The following is a 21095-nucleotide window of genomic DNA, read 5'->3' on the forward strand; positions in this document are numbered from 1 at the left end:
CCGCAGAGCAAGGAGGCATGGGTGGGTGTAAGGAATCTGCAGCTAGAATATGTCTCTACCAGATAATGCATTACCAAAGGTAATTTACTTGTTCATCTGATATAGACCTCTAGCTGCAGAATCCTTACCTTTGATTGAATACCCAAGCCATAGCCTCTTGGCAGTGGGCTGCGGACAATGTTTTAGACTAAAATGTCCTGCTGATCGAACAGCCCAGATGCCCCTCCCTGCGGACCGGAGTGTCCAGGCAGTAGTTTTTGGCAAACATGTGCAGGGATGCCCACATTGCTGCCTGGCAGATGTCCTGGACTGTGACTCCATGAGCTAACGCCATGATCACAGCTTTTCCCCTGGTGGAATGGGCCCTTAAGCCCTCAGGAGGCTGCCTCTTAGCCAGGGCATAGCAGACCTTGATACAGAGAACGACCCAGCACTAAATGGTCTACTTATGGACTGTCCATCCCTTCTTTGCTCACGCATACCCCACAAAGAGTTGGTCGTCCACCTGGAACTCTTTTGTGCAGTCAAGGAAGAATGACAATGCTGTTTTTGGGTCCAGCCGGTGGAGTTGCTCCGCTTTCTTCGAGGGATGTGGAGGAGCAAATAAAGTGGGCAATGAGATTTTTTTGACCCAGATGGAATGGAGTCACCACCCTGGGGAGGAGAGAGGTATGGGTGTGTAGCACCACTTTTTCTAGAAACACAATGAAATATGCCGGCTTAGATGATAATGCCTGATCTCACTCACCCTCCGGGCAGATGTTATTGCCAATAAGAAGGTCTTGATGGTGAGCAGCTGGAGGGGACAGCTGTGCAATGGTTCAAAAGGACCACACATGAGGTATGTCAGAACCAGATAGAGATCCCACTGAGGCATGACAAAGGGCGTAGGGGGAAACATATTTACAAGCCCTTTAAGGAACCTATTTACAATAGAGGATTTTAAAAGAGAGGGTTGATCAGCCAGCCGCACAAAAGGCTGATAGAGCAGAGAGGTAGCATTTCAGTGTCCCCAGAGAGGAACCCTGTTGGGCCAGCGAAAGAATGAAAACAAGAATATACAAACTGAAGGCGTATACCATTTTTGTGGAGCAACGCCCAGCTGCCAAGATAACGTTACAGACTTCGGGAGGAAGGTCAAACACTGTCAACTGCTACGACAACAGAAGATACTCCCAAAGGGGCAGCCTGATCGGAGGATCGAGACTCATTGTCAGCAGATCGGGTACCAAACTCTCTGTGCCCAATCCGGGGCCTCAAGGATTATTTGGGCCTGGTTATTCTTGATCTTCTGGGCAGAATTGGTCTGGGTGGAAAGGCGTACAAGAGGCCTGAGCTCCACTTGTGACGAAAAGAGGTGCCAAGTAAGTGCCGCCTTGGGAACTCCAATGCACAATACTGCTGACACTGAGCTTTCTCTTCTGAGGCAAATAGATCTAAGCAAGGATCTCCCCACTGCTGAACGAGTCCTTGCATCACCTCCAAATAGAGACGCCACTCATGATCCGCTAGACATCTGCAGCTGAGTTAGTCCGCTCTGGCGTTCAGAGAACCTGCCAGATGTTGAACCACCAGGGTTATGCCCTTTTGTTCCAGCCAGGTACAGAGACGCTGGGTCTCTTGATAAAGGGTCCACGACCCCACCCCACCCTGCTTGTTACAGTACCACATGACGGTGGTGTCTATGAAGACCTTCACTAACCTACCCTTAACAGAGGGAAGAAATGCTTTGAACGCTAGCTGGATCGCCCTGAGCTTCAACACGTTGATGTGGAGCCTGGATTCCGCTGGAGACCAGAGTCCTCTGAACTCCACCTATCCCAGATGGCTATCCCATCCCTGAAGTGACGCATCTGTCACTACTGTGACATCTGGTTGCGGAAGGGAGAGGAGTCAGCCTCTGACCCAATTGCAATTTGTTAACCACAACTGGAGGTCTTTCGCAGTTTCCTCTGAGATCTGGACCATGTCGGAGAAATTGCCATGATGCTACACCCACTGGAACTTCAGGTCCCACTACAGAGCCTGCATATGTCATCTGGCATGTTTGATCAGCAAGTTGCAGGAGGCCATGAGGCCCAGCAGCCTCAGAGTCATTCTCACCGAAATCCAGAACAGAGGCTGAAATATCAGTATCATAGGCTGAATATCCTAGAACGGCTGCTCGTGAGGATAAGCCCAAAACTACACTATTTTCCAGAACTGCTCCGATGAAAGGGAGCATCTGAGAGGGAGTCAGGATGGAATTTGGCACGTTTATAGTGAAGCCCAGCGAATGCAGGAGGTTCGCTGTAGTCTGGAGGTGGGAGACGACTGCCTGAGTCGAACTTGCCTTCAACAGCCAGTCGTCGAGGTAGGGGAAGACAAACTCCTGACCTGTGCAGATGAGCTGCGACCAACACCATCAACTTGGTGAACACCCGAGGGGCACTGGAAAGGCCAAATGGCAGCACGGTGAACTAAAAGTATTGATGGCCTACCTTGAATCGCAGGTTAACGTCTGTGGGCCGGCCAGGTTGGGATATGGAAATACACACCCTGCAAGTCTAGTGCTACCAACCAGTAGTCTGGGTCTAGGGCAAAGAAGACCTGAGCCACCATGAGCATCTTGAACTTCTCCTCCTTGAGGAAGAGATTTACGGTCTGTAAGCCTAGAAAAGGGAGAAGACCCTTGTTCTTTTTGGGTATCAAAAAGTAGCGGGAATAACAACCTCTGCCTACTTCTGATATCAGAACCCTTTCTATGGCTCTCTTGGTCAAGAGAGCTAAAACTTCCTCTCAGAATAGACACAAGTGATGCTCTGCCAGCTGCTCGAACATAGGAGGGATAGGAGGAGGAAAGGATTGAAAAACAGGACATAGCCCTTCCTAATGATCTGCAGTACCCATGCATCTGTTACTGCTTTGTAGTGGAGGAGATGATGGTATATTCTCCCTCTCACTGGGCAAGCATGGTCCTAAGGATGCAAACTAGGTGGGCTTAGAGGCTGCAGCTGCCGGGGGTGTGTGTGGTAGACAACTTCTGGCCTGCGGATCCTCTAGATCAGAAGGTACTGCACCCACGTCCTCGCATACCCTGGGTTGGTTGCGTGGGACTGTGGCTGGTATAGGGCTGGTGCGTTCCACACCCCATCCACAGCCACGAAAGGGCAGAAAGGCAGACAGTGGACGAGGGGTCTCCAAGAAGCCCAAGGACTTGGCCGCAGCCAGAGTCTCTTTAAAACACTCCAGCGCCGAGTGTGCCTTCTCACCAAATTAACAAGTGCCATCAAAGGGCATGTCCACCAGATTTGCTAGGACATTCCCCAAAAAGCCAGATGTCCTCAGCCTGGCGTGGTGCCTTAAGGCCACTGTTGACGCAACCGCTCTGCACAGCGAGTCTGTCATGTCTAGTCCACACCCAATGGTGAACTTAGCCACATCTCTCCCGTCCTTCACCTCTTGGGAGAGTATGGCTCAGGACCTGAGGCAGCACTTGCGTAACTGTGTCCCAAATGGTATGGAAAAACGGCCCAATAAGCATGAGATGTTCACCGACCTCAGTGCCAGGCTGGTGAAAGAAAACAACTTCTGTCCGGCTGCTTGGATTCCCTAACCAGGGGAGCAGAAGGGAACGCATCATGGGACATAGAGGCCTGGACAACCAAGCTCTCAGAGGTGAGGTGTTGGCTGAGAAACCTAGGGTCACCTGGAGCGGGATGATGGCGGCGGGCAATGGTCCTATTAACAGGAGCCCCTGTGCTGCACTCAGGCCTAGCTCCCAGCAGGATGTCTATAAGTGCCTCATTGAAGGGCAGAAGGGGTCAAGATGTGGACACCTCAGGTTGAGGCACTTCTGTCAAGATGTTGGTCTTGACCGACACTGAGGGCAGCTGAAGGTCGAGGACCTCCACTGCCCTACGCACCACCACTGCATAGGATGCTCCTTCCTCCGTAGCCACAGTGGTGGGAGGGAGAAAGCGATCCAGTATCTGGAGATGTGCCCAGACCAATGGCCTCTCCTAGCTTCTCATACTAGCCCATAGACCTTTCCAGCTGGTATTCTAAAGGGTCCAGTGACCCCTCCCGCTCTTCTCCCATGTCTGGCATTGCAAAATAAAGGTCAGGCAATGATCTAGCATCACCATTGGCACCGAAATCAGCGCTGTGTGATGCCGTTCTGGTTCTGGATCATCAGGTATAAGAAGGGGGCTGGTGCCACCGGCAGGTACCGGTGGCGCCAGGGACATCGGCTTCATGACCAGTGCCGGGGCTGAAGTCATTGGCGTGGATCCAGGGACCAAAGGCATCCCTGAGGAGTCAGCCCGCTCAAATATGTGGCGCATGGCCTTGGAGAACTCCTTTATTTGAGCAGGTGTTGACCCGGTCATGGAAAAAGGTGGGAGATGCAAAGTCGAACTGGCTAATGATTCTGCAGAACTGTGCCGAGAACAACAATGTTCCCCGTGCGTCTTGTTGGCCGATGAATGAGGCGAAGTCAAAGTCCTCTTGGACTTCTTCTTCTTGTGCCTCTTTCCTGAGTGTCCTGAGGACCTTGAATGGGAGGAAGAGGACTTTGGGCCCCAAGATCGGTCCCGCGACCTCGACCGGGACTGAGATCTTCTTGGAGTCGCTTGCGTGTTGCCAACTGTCGGGCCGCAAGCAGCTATAGGGACTGCTCCCTCAAAGCCTTCAACGCCATGGCCCGGGAGTCTGATCATGATTTGAAGTCGTGGTCGCGTTCAAGGCACCACAAGCAAACGAGACGGGGGTCAGTGACCGACGTGGCACGTGACAGGCACCACACGGTTTGAACTCAGCCTTCCTCTAAGACATTCTCGACACACTTCACAAAAAGCTTCACAAAATGTTGAAAAAAGGCCTGTCAAATAGCGACAGAAGGGTAGCTTTCTCCGAATCTGCGCTAACTGGTATGGAAAGGAAAGAACTGATGCCTGTGCACCTGGGCAGCACCTTTATAGTAGCAGCAACGTCACATTCAGCGCCAACAACCGAATGGAGCCACTCGACGGCGAGCACCAGGACTATTGCTCAGCAAAAGTTTCCGGATCCAGCCTGACGCCTGGGAAAATCAAAGGGAAGGCATCTGCCAATAGAAGTCTCTATCAAAAGAACGATAAAAAAAAAAAAATGCAAAGTTTAAAAAAAAAAAAGAGTGCTAGTGCCCTCCACCTTCATCAACCAGCACAAATGAAGTACTAGACTTCACTCTTACATTCCCCACTGCTGTCTCCTGCTACAGCCACAGACACATCCCTTGCTGCTTTCCTAGTGATTCAGTGGTTAACAGTTGTGTTCTTAGTGCAACGTGAATAAATTAACTTGGTAATTAACCTACATACTTTTTGCACCATAATTAACTTACTTGTTATGTGTGCATTCATGGTCCATGAGCTTATTTTCTATTTATTTTGGAATAACAAAAAAATAAAGCTTAATTTGTAAAAGAATAAGTTTCAGAGCCCAAAGTTTTCCTGAGAAGTCTGCTGTAGGTGCTGCTGAAAGTCAGGGTTGCGAATACCAAAGCTTCTTAGTCTTCAGTCCGCTTAACACCTCTTATCCACCACCTTTCATTATCTTGCCCTTTATTCCAATATTTTGAGTTCTTTTCCATTCATGCTTTCTTCCTTTAACACTGTTTTCTGTCTTCTTGGCTGAAGTCTGATAATGAAAAAAAGTTGAGATTCTCCAAAAATGAGTGTCAGTGGGCCCCACCTGCAACCACCGGCTTAAATTAGGCACCGCTTAACATATTTTAATATCTATCCTTGTCGAAGGAGCATAAACAATAAGGAACTCTTTCATGATGCACTGCTCAATACTGAGCAAATGTGTAAGTCTGCGGTTCCGGGGAGTTCTTCTGATGCAGCTTCCAGTGTTTAAAAAAACTTTCCTTCCACTATCACAGTTTTATCTTCTAAATTTTACTTTACAGGGTATGTGAGGTGATTTAGTCAGAACACTTATACGTTTCAGAGTTATAAAGGCTTGTTTCAGTTTCAGGCTATCTTCTTTATACACCGTGACATTCAGCCTGAGCCACCGTGCTCAGATGAGACGACCACACTTATCCTGTATATCAGGATGAGCCTGAAGGAACACTGCGCCACGGAAAACCATAAAGCTACCCTCTTGTAAGAAAACCGCATTTTTATTTTACGATTAGAGAGAAATACTGCTAACACTGCACTCTCAAAAGATTACTTCTTTTCTGTTCGGAAACAGAACATGTAAAGGATGATATGAGGAGACATTTATGTTGTATTCTCTTATCTTCCAGCGACTTGCACCCGCTAATTTACTTATCGTTTGTGTAGTGTTGGGGCCCTAGGCCCCCATGCTACTAGAATGTACGACACGGACACTGGTGTTTGGTATCTGGAACTCGCCCTGGGCACGTGCGCCCGGCCCCTTTTATTGCCAGGGTCACCTGACCGGTGACGCCTGTGTTGGGTGGGTGTGGGGTGTATGTGGGAGGCCAGCCCTCAGCAGAGAGGCTGGCCAAACACTAGAACGTGTCCAGCAGGACACTACATTCCTCCAAAACTTCGAGGAACAAAAACAAAGTCCCACCTGAAAGAGAAAAACAGAGTAACAAAAACACCACCATCAGTCTCTCGGCCTCAAGAAGGCAGGCTGCAGGATTGCCGTGGGCAGGTGCAGCTGGGAGCACCCGGATCCTTCTGCATGAGTTCATGATTTAACCAGTCACAGCTGGGCACGAACACAGTGTGGAAGAAATCCGGACTCTGACAGTCAGATGGTTGGACAAGTGTCCACTGATGCACCGTGCTTCAGTCCTGTGGGCACTCGTGGCGAGGCTGGTGGTGTTTACAGTTCAATTTGTTCAAATAGGGCGTATCATTCGAATTGGGTGTGTCATTCGAATTGGGTGCATCACCCGAATTGGGTGCATCACGAGCGTTGGTGGAGTCTACTGTGAATCTGCTTGCCGAGACATCCTGGCTTCACGAAGGCCAATCCCTTGAAGACGGATGACATCTGTGATGGCGTGAGGTCCTCCTCTGAAGCCTTTGTATGTTCTGACCCTCTAATGGCAAAGCTGGTTCCAGACCACCTCTCGGTTTTGGATTCTTCACTATGGAACTTCCTCGAGGCCCTTTCGAAGGGTTTGCCACGGGATTGGCATGGACTGTGCTGGGCTGCGTGTGGGCCATCTGCCGGCCGCTGCAGGCTCTCCGACAGGAGCCATGGCCAACTCATTCGTGCAACCACAAGGGTGGATGTTCCGTGGTCAGGGCGCTTGCCGACATGGATCAGGTGCATGCGGGCTCTCAGACGGACTCAGGGCAATTGTCTATCACGTTGCCAGGCGGGTGTCTAGTTGGTGTCATGTTTATTCACTGAAGACAGTCTTGGTGTGCTGTGACCTGTTGGAGTCTCCAATGCACAGCCCTGTTTGTCTCTTTGTCTTCATCGGTGGGGCAATGTCCAGTCCTCTCTCAAGCTTGAGAGGCCCCTTGTCTGGGTTGTCACGGGACTGCTTATGGTCTGCGTTGGGGCTGCTTGTGTGCCACATAGGGCAGCTGCAAGACCTCCTAGGAGCCACTGCCTAGTCGCTCGTGCAATTGCAGGGGTAGATGGGTCTAGGTCACGACTTGCTCTTGTCACCGAGAGCAGGATACAGTCAGGGCGAGCAGTTGGTCATTGGTTGACTGGTTCTTCAGAGCATTAAAGCAGAGGTGTAGGATTCCAGTCTGGTTGTTTAACTGCTCCTTTGATGGATACCGTGATGCACATGGCAATGATGGTGCTTGCCATTCGGAGACCTGGACGACAAGTGATGTTGCTGGAGTGAGGGTGATTGGAGGTACTTCGCCATAGCTAGTGCAGTCTTTCTTTTCCTCATGTGCAGATGCTGGCAGTGATGCCATCTGCTTTAAGCAGCCGGTGACAGGTGGCTTGGACGGTCACACTGTGAAGCGTGGGTCAAGTACGCTGTTCGCACATGGCGTCTTACGTTTGGTACTCCCGCTGAGCTGTCTCCAGTGACGTCCCCGCACCCCTGTGGCGGTCTTGTCTGTGGGTGCACTCTTTCTTTGTTGCATGAGTCCTCCAACTCTCCACCCTGTTGATCTTCCGTTCTTGTTCTTCTGTGGTCGTCAGGTGTTGCAGTGTGACAGGTGATGTCACACAATCTTCTTTCTTCCTTCTTCATAGCGTGGTGCTGCGCCACGCTTTCTTCTCCTTTGTTGTGTGGACCTTTAGAAGGTCCTTTCCTCTCCTGTCCAAGGACTAGGTGTTTCTCAGTGTTGCTGGGTGGCATCGTGCCATTTGGGGTGTGCAACTCTCCTCTTGCCTGTTGTGAGTCACTGCCGACTCAGTATTGAGGCAGCGTGGGGGAGGACACTCCTTGTGCGACTCTCCTCTTGCCTGTTGCGAGTCTCTGCCGACTCCGTCTTGAGGCAATGTGGGGGAGGACACTCCTTGCTGAGTCTCTGGCCCGTTGCAGGGCAGTGACGATGGGTCACTTTCTTTTCCGCTTCCTCTTCACTTGAGGGCGCAGTGCTTGCGCCTCAAGGCAGTGCTTTCTTGGCACTGGGTCCTACTTGAACCTGGGTGTGCTTTGCAGGGGTTGGTTGCTTCTCTCGACCTGCTGTGTGATGGGCCAACGGTGGCCATCTTGTGTTGCAGAAAGGCCGGCTGGCACGGCCTCTCGTCCCGTGCGTTACGTCACGCTCTCGGGTGCTCTCTCCATCTTCGCGGGCGTTGCCTTAGTCATCGCGTTCTCTGGCGCAGCTCTCTGCGCATGTGACATAGTCTCTTTTTTTTTTTCTGGGCGTCCTTTGTTAGCGCCTGGCATGTCCCTTTCTTGTCCTGTGGTGATGTCCATCACTGCTGGGACATGTGGTGCTCTTACGGCGATGGCGGTGGATGGCCGCCAGGGGCTGCGCAGTCCATGCGCGCTCTCCTTGTGCCTCACGTGGCACTTGCGTTCATTTCACACCGTTGCAGCTTGGCTGGGACAGCTGTAGTCCTTTCTGTCCCTGTGTAGCGTTGTTCGCGTCGTTGTCATCTTCTGCGCCGTTTCCGTCTTCTGCGCCATTTTGCTCCGTAGGCGCGCTGTTAGTCTTGTGCAGTCACTCTCTTGGGTGTTGCTGTAGACTTTCTTTTAACAAAGCTGTTTTTCTTTTTTTTTTCTTTAACATAGAAAATGTTGCAGTACCGACTTTGGCCACTGGATGCCACTAGTGCACTCCTTTTCCACCTTGAAGGACAGTCTTTCCTCCTACGGCTTCGTTTGTTTTGAAAGCAGATGCCGAAACCATGCTGGAAGCCATGCAGCTGAGGAGTTCTTCAGGCTGGTGGGGGCTTTTGCTGGTGACTGGAGCGGCAGGTAAGTGACGTTTTTCTTTTTTGCACTTTTCTGTCTTTTTTTTTTTTTCTTGTAAAATGTAAATGTCATTGTTCAGCCTCGTTTGAAAAGGCCGGCAGCAGGCAGACAGCCTGAGGTTCTGTGAGGGGTGTGGGGGCTCCGGGCACTTTGATTATTTCTTTTAGGTGCGTGTCAGCACCTCTCCACTTACTCCCACGCATTTCTGGGCATTTTGCTGTCAGTTGGGTGCAGGCCAGCACCATTTTCATTACGCGGCCGCAGCATTTCCTCACACTGCGGGCCGCATTTCAACATTTTCTTTTCAGAAAAAAAAAAAGAGGGTGGGGGACCGGCCCTGGGCTTTTCTTTATTCTGGTGCAGGTCAGCACCTCTCGGTCGGGTCGCTTGTAGAGGGAGCGGCCCTGGGCATTTTCTTGCACTTTGGTGCGTGTCTGCACCTTATATTTTACTTTGTTTCGGTGCGTGTTTGCACCATTGTTCAGCTTCATTGGGGCAGCTTTACTTCATGCTCTCTGGCGTGTGTCATGTACTTTTGGTGCCTGGGAGCACCATCGCATTTCTCACCCGCGGCCGCCGCAGCTGCCTTTCCTAGCGCTGCGGGGCGGCCCTGGATCATTCTTTATTTTGCGTTGTGGTGCGTGACAGCACCATATGTGCACATTATGCGGCCCAGCAGCCTTCCCACATGCTGCCGGCCGCGCTGCACTCGACACGGGGGGCGGCCTTGGGCATTATCGCACGCTTCTTTTGGTGCGCAATAGCGGCGTCCTGTTCACGGCGATCACAGCCGTCCTGGCAGTGCTGTGGTCGCCGCACCGCTTGGTGGGTGCTTTTTAGCACCGTCGCACTTTTCTGTTTGCGGCCGCAACTGTTTTCTCAGAGCTGCGGGCCGCGTTGGTTATTGTCAGATGGGGCTTTTTGCTTATACCCCCGGGCTCACCTCATGCTCGGTGTGTGGGGGATGTCGCTCCCGTTCCCTTCATTTTTTCAGGGTTCACAGCGGGCACCAGTCTCTCCACTGGTTTACTTTCCTGTTCCCTCCATGAGGGAAGTAGTCGTCTGCGGCCACGTGGGGTTGCTGTACCCGCCCTCGTCGCCAATGTAGTGTTGGGGCCCTAGGCCCCCATGCTACTAGAATGTACGACACGGACACTGGTGTTTGGTATCTGGAACTCGCCCTGGGCACGTGCGCCCGGCCCCTTTTATTGCCAGGGTCACCTGACCGGTGACGCCTGTGTTGGGTGGGTGTGGGGTGTATGTGGGAGGCCAGCCCTCAGCAGAGAGGCTGGCCAAACACTAGAACGTGTCCAGCAGGACACTACAGTTTGCATACCGGATTCACCCGGTACTTAATTTGTGCTTGTTGTTTCCGGTGCGGAACACAGGCACTTATTTTTCTGCCTCATGCGTTTACTCCGAGCAAAAGACACATATGGGAAAGGCGGCGTAAGAGAAAAACGAAAACGCGCCAAGATGGGAGGAAGCAGAAAGCTGCAAGAGTGAGCTGAAGGGGCAGGGGGTGGCTGTACATGGATTAAGGAGGCCTGAGATGGCTTCAGGATTACGCAGCCCTAGGATTCGTGTTCGCATATTTAACTGCAGCAGCCACGTGTTTAGGAGGAGGGCTAAGGGCACCAGCACGTTTTTATTTACAAATTAAGCACTGGATTCACCATCTTGAAAAAGCTCCGAATCCCAGTTCCGAGCATCAAAGAAAAACGTGTACTTTCACCATTGAGATTTTTCTGGCTGAAGTTCATCATGCATTTGTAAAATACGGTACCTGCCAAAGGTGCTCTGCCAAGTTAGGGTATGTCTAAATTACTCTACTCAATTTATTTGCAGAAAACATCAACAGTAACCGAGGTCACCGTATGAGAGGTCAGAGCCTACCGATCATGTCACTTCTATAAAGTTGTGCAGAAGAGAGCCTCAGCCTCTTTCTATACTTGGGGTGAGGGGGGCTTGGGGTGCTGCAATGAGAAGGGTAACACCACTATGTAGCCATTTGTTACTTCACACAGCTGAAGCTCACCAGTCTAGATTGCCAGCTATGCCTTCCATGAATTTGAGAATTATATACATTGAAAGTTTGGAAGAAATAGTTTTAATAAAAAAAAAAATGCCTAATTACTTCGTTCTCAGCACTACAAACTCAGCTGCACTGAGGGCTGTCTGGCCGAAGGTGGTTTGATGTCACTTACTGGTACTGTCCTTAGCAGTCCATCCTCCATTTTGACTATCGGTAGCTCCCATTGTGGGTATGTACTTCTGATGGAGTTGCTTAAAAGGGCAATATTGCTATTCATACTTTTGTCCCTCGTAATGGGGAAGCCAAACGTAGATAAGTCGTGATCATCAGCCTCCAGCTCACTTGGTCAGAGCAGATCCCGGATGCTTCGGAAGCCGAGCGATCCCCGAAGGCTGAGTTAGGTGTCCCTTGACAGTAGGGCAGTACAAGAACTTACTCTCTCACTAAACACAACGGAAATGAGGCAACGAACTAGATTTAGACAACATAGCGAACCGACTGGATTAGGGAATGTGAGGGTCACTAAAAACACCCCCCCCCCCCCCCCCCCCACAGAGCACCACAACTGCCTGCTCCTGTTGTATCTATACTATTGTAAACAATTTTCGGAAACTGGATCACAATCAATGCTTCTTTTGCAGTGTATGGCCGTTGTTGTTGGTCTGGTGTTCAATGAAACTTGACCAATTTTGCAAGTAATTAATCAAATTTAACAATCATAATTAACAAGAATATTCTGTAGGCACGCGTGTACTCGTATGTTTGCCTTTGAGCATGTACAGCGCTCCACTGCCTTTTGGCTAGGTTTGCACTATATAAATGCTACATACATACAATCAAATGAAAAAGGTAGACAATCTACTCACTTTTCAGAGCCAACCTCTATTTAGCGCCCATTAGTACCTCTTAAAGTGTGTTATGTTCTGCATTGCGTCAGCGATTCTGATTGACTGCTTATAAATAGGTAAATATCTCACACTAATATGATCAAAATTAATATGTTATCTCTGTGAAGGGCTTTCTGATACAGGATCCAAAGACTATCTGCAGCTCTTGGGCATCTTCTGGTGTTAACTGAAATATTTCAGCCGTCTAAAAACGTAAGCATTTTGAGATGCTCCTCTAAGTACACAGTGTGATTCGGCGGGATACACTGTGCTTAGATGAAAACAGTGAATTTGTTCAGATCGGGAGAAGTCTGAGCGCATACTGAGCTGTAGATAGCCACAAAGCTTCTGCAGATGAATCACTATGAACATTCTTCTAAAGTTATCCTCCAGTAATGCACAATTTCATTTGGAGCTTACAGTTACTAGAAGTGCTTCGCACAACGTTTTCCCTTAAGATGTTGTCTTTTCTGCTTGAAAGCACACGAGGAAAAGGATGGTAGCAGCAGATAGTTGCGCTTCTTAACATCTTTAACATACTGAATTTGCTCTTTTTTCTTTTACTCTTCCAGGCAACTGAACCTGCTAACTTATTTATAGCTTGAATTCAGGATTCAACATCTTGAAAAGGGGCCTAATCACGGTTTGTGAGTATCCGAGTGAAGCTTTTCGCCAAGGAGCCTTTTCTGGGTCACATTCTTCAGACATTTGAGAGATATGGCAGTTGCTAAATGCTCTGCCTTTTAGAATATGCTTTCTTTGCTTTACGCTGTCTATCAGCATAAAATATGTCCTGTGACTAAGGTCAGTGTACGAGAGGTCAAAGCCTCCCCCACTCCACAAGTTCATGCTTGGAACTCACAATGTACTATACTGTGGGATAGCAATAACATCCCTGTCAAACTATAAAAATAAGTACCTCGAGCACCATTATCACAAGACGTAACGCTGGATTGCTTTTTATGTTTTAAGGGAGCAAGTGACACAACATTTTAAGTCGCTAAACTTACTAGGCTCATCGAGAACTGCAGCCTCAAATTTGAAAGACTGAGTGATCCAAGAAACACCCCAATAACCAATTGGATCTTTATGACTAATAACTCCAAAAGAAAGAAACAGACGACAAACTACACAATTTATCAGGTTGGTAGCGTAAGGTAAGATAGAACTGTGAGAAAATAGTGGAGCAATTGTGCTGTATCAAACTATTCAATGTCTGGTTTTCACAAGCCAGTGCTTGATAGCTCAACCTAAAAAAAAAAAAAAAAAAAAAAGGGTTCATTATGACCACTTCTTATGAAATGGTAATTCTGAGATTGCTTGATTTGTAGAGCGCCACATTTACCCAACATTTTGGTACTACTGATAATCACAGCCTCTGTGGCTCTTTTGGCTGTGCTGGGTCTCCTGTAGGGTGATGTCGTCAGGTTTCTGGCCGTGTGGATGTTCTAAGGCAGCTCCTGGCATTCCGCTGGAATTCAGAATGTTTTGGGGTCTCCCTGGTCTTCTACAGAGGTCCAGCAAGCTATCTTTCGGATTAGCCTGCATGACTGTTGACTTCAGAGCTCTGTACCCATTACCGCCCCAGTTGAATCTTGGGTGTGCTCCTTTTTTCAGGATAGGCGGCACAGATGATTTAGACTTGTTTGTTGTGCTGATCCATTTCTGGTGCAACTCCCTCCCTTGGTGCTTCCTATAATGTTCATATCTATCCTGGTACTAGCTGGTGCATAGTGATTCATTCCCACTATTTATTTTACTTTTGGCTCCTCAGATTTGCCGTGAGATTTCTGTGTTTCACTGTACCACTTTACATGCTCCTCGTCTACTCTGGGTCTGCAGTTCAACAAGTTCTGACCTGGTTCCTTCTGAGATGGGATACCAACCATGAGTGTTATGTTCTATGGGCATTTTATTCTAGTTCTGTTGGTCACCTTTAGTCCAAGCCTCTGGTCTTCCTTAGGTGACAGTATATTGGTGGAGATTTCCACATCATAGGGAAACCATGCATCGATTTTTTTGAAGACTAGATATCTGCTGCCAGGACAAACCCCTCATCCTTCAACTCTTGTAGCCAGACCCAGATCTTTCAGCTTCCTGGAGAACCATGGGTTTCTCTTCAACCTCCTTGAGTCTAACTTGTTCTGTGTAGTGTTCTCCTGATTCTTAGTTCCTCATTCAGGTCTGTAAGACTGTGTTCCTGCCCAAAGATTTCACTGCTGTGCTATGGTCTCCTCAGTCTCCTTTTCAACCACTACCCAGCTCTGGATCAAGGCTGGATATAGGTTGAGGGTGCTGTGGTGGGCTCTCTATGACTTACTCATATGGGTATTTGCCTTTCTTGCTGTTGGGCTTTTAAGTCCTGATGATGTTTTTGTACCTCCCTCTAGGTTGTCTCCACGGAAGTGACACCTCTGTGTAGTCCCCGGTCCAGTGCATTAGCCTTGGTCCCCCGATGAGCTACTTCTCAACACCACTTTCTTATTGTTAGCTCCAACAAGCTGGGGCCTCAACTTATGCTGATCAAGGACTTCCTGTTTGGGGGGTGTTTTGCTGTTCATGCTGGAAATGTGCTCTCTGAAGACACTTTGGGTGAGGGGTGGGGCACTCTTCTTGAAGCCCTCTTATCCTGTGATATTTGGCAGATTCATCATGGTCCAGAGTTTGAAGGTGTTGCAAGCAGTTTTCCATTCCCCTTCAGACCCATCTCTGCTGGTCCTAGGTCAGTCAGTCTCCAATATACACTCTCTCCCAGTGGAATCGCTCCATGGTGCCTCACCTTAACATGATTCAAGGGAGTTAATGCACGCCTCCCCTTACAAATGATGTTCTACTCTGCCTGTGGCCTTCAGTGCTTCTGTATATCTCTTTGTCCCTTTAACCTACTTATGGGTATTCTGGTTTGGATCACAAAGGAACTGGTAGGGATGTTTTACCTAGGCCATGCAGAATGTGGCTGGGATGACTGGAGGTGTTCTGGGTCTCTTTCTTCATACTGGGAACTGCTCAACTTTAACTCTAGCTGCTTGGACAGTGTCCTGAACGAGCATGGGCATCCTTCAGCCTCTTTCAGTTAAAAGTGTGCAATAAAGGATCTGCATGATTGAGTTTGTACCCTGGTTCCTGGGTTTCCCCCAGGTAGGTGTTAAATTCGGGCTGGCAATATCTGACTTGTAGGTTCTGTTATGCAGGTCATATTTTTGGGAATTTTGTTGAATGGCTCATGCAAAAACACAGCTCTTACACCTTTCCTTTATTTCTATCAACTGCTCTCCTGGGAGAAGTCTTTCTTTGGTGCTTGTAGCTTCTCTTCTTTGTCCTCCATTTATGGTCCTTGCTTCCACCTTGTTGAATCTTCTTTGCCTTACGATCTTGTTATTAATGATCTTAGCTTCGACTGGCCGCATAGGGGAACGGGGTCATTTGTTTACTGTGTTCCTTAACACAGTTTTCCAGATTGTCTAGTGTCATAGGTAGTCTTTTTGTTTCATCCCACCATGGATTTTGTTCCATAGGTAACCTTCTTGTTTCATTCCTACATGGAATTCGTTCCAATGGTGTTTAATATTGCTGAGACCTACTTTGCTATAGAGCTCTATCTGCTTGCCTCCTTGTATGTTCTCCATAAAATGGCCTGCTGTTTAGCAACACACCACAGACGTCCAACTGTAAGTCAGTCTGTTTGTGTTTTTTTCGTTTGGCTAGGCATGGGCCATCTTGGAGTAGTAGCGGTCTTCTGTCAGCTACTTGGCCTCTGTTTTGGTTGGTTTGGTCAGTCGTGTGTGTTGTGGGTTGGTCGTGTCTGGATTCTGGGACTTCTTGGGCTCCGACACTAAGTGCATTTATGCCTTGGGCTATTCTGTCACTTTTTAGTCTTCCTACTTTTTATCTGTGCTCACAGCTGGCTGTTGGAGCACCAGGATAGTGCTTTTGTCCCTTCCCATTGGTGAGGATAGTAGTTTGTGCATACCCTTGCTTCAGATTCCGTGTGTACTAGCTCTCTTATTTGGTGGTTTGGGTTGTACGAATTCTAAACTAGCGTGGGTACATCTTCATGTTAGTGAAGGCTGGGTGGAGTAACACGATGAGGCAGTAATGCCTTGATTACTTACTGGTAATCTCATAAGCCCATATCAGTGATCCTTGTCCTAGTCCTTACTTCCCCCTGGTATGATCTTAGGTTGTGACTGCTGGGTGGTTCACACAGGAGGTGTGGTGGGAAAGGGTCTGTCCATATAGAGACAACAGGGTAGAAAGCACAGTCATCCTGAGTGAAAACCAGGTCCATTGTTGCTTAGTAGGGAAGTGGTGTTGCTGGAAGGCTGATGCATGCACCTCATGTTATAAAGGACTGGGAGGAGGAGTTAGAGCAAGCTTGATACCCCATAGACATATGTTACATTGCATGTTTGCCCAATATTTATTGTGCACGTTCTACGCCGTAGGCTTAAACTGGCGACAAAGCACAATGTTAATTATTGCAAAATACCCAGTAGGTTTAATAAAAAAAAAAAAACAACATCGGAAAATTAAAATGAGAAGCAAATGTACACGTGAAACACAGGGTTTTTTACATCTTCAAAATGTTTTTTTTCTGAGACTGTCAACCGAATTTACGATCCAATATACTACATTGTCCCCGTCCAGTTATTCACATTCGAGGTTTTGCCACGAAGATTTCACTGAGAATCAAGCACAAAAGCTTCTTTTCGCCTCTCTGACACACAATGCCTTTTTGTTGAATAAAATCAGCCAGCATGCTTCCAGTCACCTCCATGTCTGTTGATCAAACCAGTTCTATATCACAATGCCAGAGCAAGATTCGGAAATTATAAAAAGAAATATCAGATAATTTAGGTTTCAAGCCGTACCTTGACAAATAGTTCACTGACCCCAGCTAACAGTGTTGGTGCTCAGTCCCAGAATCCTTAAGACACGCTAGCTATGACGTGGTTGATCATAATGATATCCTTCTCGCTGTTCAAACATCAGGATGCCAACCCATCCGCTAGGCCAGATGCTTATTTGACTTTAGTTCACTTTTTGATACAAGGAGGGAAAACATACTCTAACAGAGAAAGGCGCGGAGGTGAATTCAGAGCTAATAACGTGTTAAATCAGAAATAAGAAGATACATCCAAAGCAAATTTAAAGTAACCTACAAATAAATTAGATTATACAATCCTATTCTTGGAATACTCAAATCTACTCCTATTCCTTACTCCTAGATGTCTGTGTATAGAGAAGGACAGGACATGATGATGTTGCCATATTCTTTTACGTTAAAATGAGCTAAACAGATTAACTGCATTTATCAGTTACTTAGCAAAAGCTCATCTGGAAAATCATTACCGCAGAAGCTGTTTGAGCACCTGCTTGGCAGATGCTTGCCTTAACAATACTGGAATTTGCAGGCCGTGACCACTGAAACATAACAAATAGAAGACCTCAGTGGAGTCACTGCAGGCAAAAATGAATTAAACTAAAATAAGTGAAGCAGACAAATTATGTTGTTATTTAAAGATCATAGACAAACAGTTAAAATGGAAGCGCGTCTAATCGAAAGGAAAAATATGAAATACTGTACAGTCTTCAGTTGGGCTTTACTGATTTTTTTTCTTTTACAGATCGTGGCGATAGCGTTTCAACAATATCAAGGAACAAAATAATTAAAGCAAAGTGCAAACAGGAAGGTAAAGATTTACTATTTTCAATTTCACATGTATGTATATTGAAGATATATACACCACCAATATACACATGAGAAGTTAGATATAGTACATGCTTTGAAACTTACCTTTCAATATTTTCCCCCTCAATTTTGTACCAATATTCTATCCCAGTGAAATTCGGGATTCAATATTCCTAGCCTACATCTTTTTTTCCAGTGTTCCCATAAATGAGCAAAAAAGACAGCAAAAAAACTTAGGGATACTTTTGGGAATGTTCTTATAGACTGACTGAACATCATCTTTATTAAGGCAAACAATTGCTGATGGAAAATGAAGAGATTCACACAAGGGATTTTGCTGCGAGGGCAGTACCATGACTTGTTCATCGCAGATGTCCTGGTGAAGATTGGTCCAACACATATTGGTCAGTTCCCATCCTAAACCCCAATTAGGGGCGAGAGTAATCTAAAATGACTTGCTTTAAATGACTGCTACACAGTAAGTCCAGGATTAGAAATGAAGGGGGGCAAGCATATCCTGACAACCTTCTTTTCTCTTCCACAGCCATGCATGGTGATTTCTTAAATCTAGGTGAAATGGGGGATACTAAGTTGAATGGTATTAAATGTTCTGTTTGTTTCTATATTGATGTTGAGATTTTGCTCAATAAGAACCCTTAACGGGGAACATAAGGAAAAAGAGGAATTGAGATAGGGCAGGAATATTATTGGTCCTAAAATGTGAGTGGGGAGAGATGATAGATAGGGCCAGAAAAGAATTATGGAAGAGGCAGGTGAAATATTTAATGGAGACAAGGAGGTGTGGGGAGTACACTAACTGACTGGAGAGAAGGTATCGGAGTTGTGGATGCAATCACATGAATTGATAGTTCTCTTCAATTGAGAAGGAACCAATGTCAAAGAAAGTCCATTCATCGTACTGAAGCAAGTATAACTTTCATTTGCGGATGCAAATAACTTTAATAGAAAGCTCTTTTCCCCCAGATTTATTTAAATTATAAAAAGTGGCAAAATACAATAAAAGACAACACCTGGCCAACTCTTTTTCTTTGCCGATTTACAGCTGCGCAGAAATACACAAGTGAACTCAGCATACAGACAGAACTACTTTCATGAATCCAAACAAGTCCAAATTTGCATACCAACAACTTTGAATGGATTGGCAAATACGCATAATTAAAACCATCTGAAACGTCTCTAAATTCTAGTATAAATTCAAATGTATTTGTCTTTGAAGTTCACAAAATACAATCACTCAACACAAACGTTTTCTGATTAAGTTTAATGACAGTAGTTGTTGAAAGTACACACCCATTGAATGCTGCTGATTTTTTTAAATTTTTTAGATCTGCCTAGACACAGCTTTATTTATCTTCAAGAAATCATGTGACAGTAAAAAAAAAAAAGAGGACCGAGAGAACTGCTTTCAGCAGTGGGTACCATAGCACCCACAACTGATTGGGGCCACACCCACCACAAAAGCTGCCAACAATTCCACCACCACAGCACGAACAGCTGCTCATACATCTAGAACCACAGAAATATCACAGCTGAAATTACACAAGGACCACACTGGTGAACAACGATTCAACCAAAGGAACGACTAGAGCTGTGACCACTGTTGCAACCACATCATCAACCAAAGATGTCACCATAGCAGCAATATTAACTTACACCACTGCATGGACCACAGAAGCCAAAACGACTTTGACCGCAGCCACAATCACAATACCAATGCCAGGTGGGTCAACACCAACCATACGCATGTCAGAGTTGTTTCTGCTCCAATACAAACAGAAGCCCGAAATGCTGTTCCCTCTGGAAACATAAGCAACCTGAGGTCTATTTCAGCCTGCTGGGCCTCATCCTTGAGGTACAGATTAAGTAGTATGGCACACAGAGCACAAACCCATGTGTGGCTATACTATTTGCACTAAGGGTGCCTCTCTGAGAAAAACAAACGAGCACTGGCTAAGCCAATAGATCTGGCTTTAGTGTGCTAACATATGTAATTAGAGGCTGGCATAAGTGTGCACAGGCTCTTTGCTCTTGTATCTCTGAGACGTGCCTCTTTCTAGGTACTGCATTTTATTTCCCAAACTTGCAGTGCCATGTGGCAGGTTACTGAGTGACATGACACAAATAGTGTGGGCTGATTTGAATGCATTAGAAAATGAAAGGCAGAAGTACTGGCCTTGTCAATACTGGTTTGTACTGTGTTCAGTTTTGTTGATTTCTCTGCGAATCACATTCTTGCTCGTCCACAGCATATTTGCATCAAACTCACTGACTGTTTACGTGCATCTTAAGTCTGTGCATTGTTCCGAGATCCAGCTGACAGACATTTTAATATTCGCCACGCGTAGCCAGACGCTCGGCATGGACGCGAGACAGCCGATGTGTTGGGCTGTACTGTGAAGAATGTATTTCTCAATAGCACAGAACAGCAAGACCATTAAATCATTAACGTGTCAACACCACTTTTTAATTTTAATGAATAATCCTGTGGAATAGCGAACCTGGAATATTAATGAAAGCCGCGCCTGGATCCGAGATAGCAAGGCGGACAGTACCGAAAAGATTAATTCAGCAATTTGAGAATCATGAATTACTGCCAACAAATACTGCCTCGTTCCCCACGCATGACAGAGGCGTGCTCTTTTTGTGTTTCAAAACGAAAAGCTGAGCACTGTGGGGGTTAATTTGATTCTTCGTTTTTTAAATGACCAGGGACAGCACGGAATGGCTGGCAGTTATTTTCTGCAATAAATCCGGCTTCTCTTGATGTTTGCTAATCCACAATTTTTTGTCATTGCACTGGCGTCTAGGCATTCATTTAAGGATGTATTAAAGTACACTATATCACAGAGGGCCAACCCAACACTTCGGAAATTGAATGGTTGGGTCAATTATTTTATTAATCACACTAACCTTAACAACCTAACTAGAAATATAATAAGAATTCCAAATGCGCTAGTTAAACCAGCAACATGAAAACCACAATACAAGTGCTTAACAAATACCTTTAAACAAGCACAATTCTATTTTTCTGTGCTTGTGTGATGGTAATACCAACTTTTTGCTCAATTATGAAAGCAGACTGTGGTATGTCTGGTAATAAAAGGA

The 21095-nt window shown here is 46.8% G+C and overlaps 1 protein-coding gene across 3 annotated transcripts in view; it reads right to left on the reverse strand.

Annotated features, from left to right (window-relative positions):
• The window catches only part of PHKB (phosphorylase kinase regulatory subunit beta), a 1122330-nt gene that overhangs the window by 712739 nt on the left and 388496 nt on the right, over nt 1–21095 (reverse strand). The gene's annotated exons all lie outside the window — the stretch shown is intronic.

The sequence above is a fragment of the Pleurodeles waltl genome, chromosome 12, assembly GCF_031143425.1.
Source record: "Pleurodeles waltl isolate 20211129_DDA chromosome 12, aPleWal1.hap1.20221129, whole genome shotgun sequence".
Classification (NCBI taxonomy): Eukaryota; Metazoa; Chordata; class Amphibia; order Caudata; family Salamandridae; genus Pleurodeles; species Pleurodeles waltl.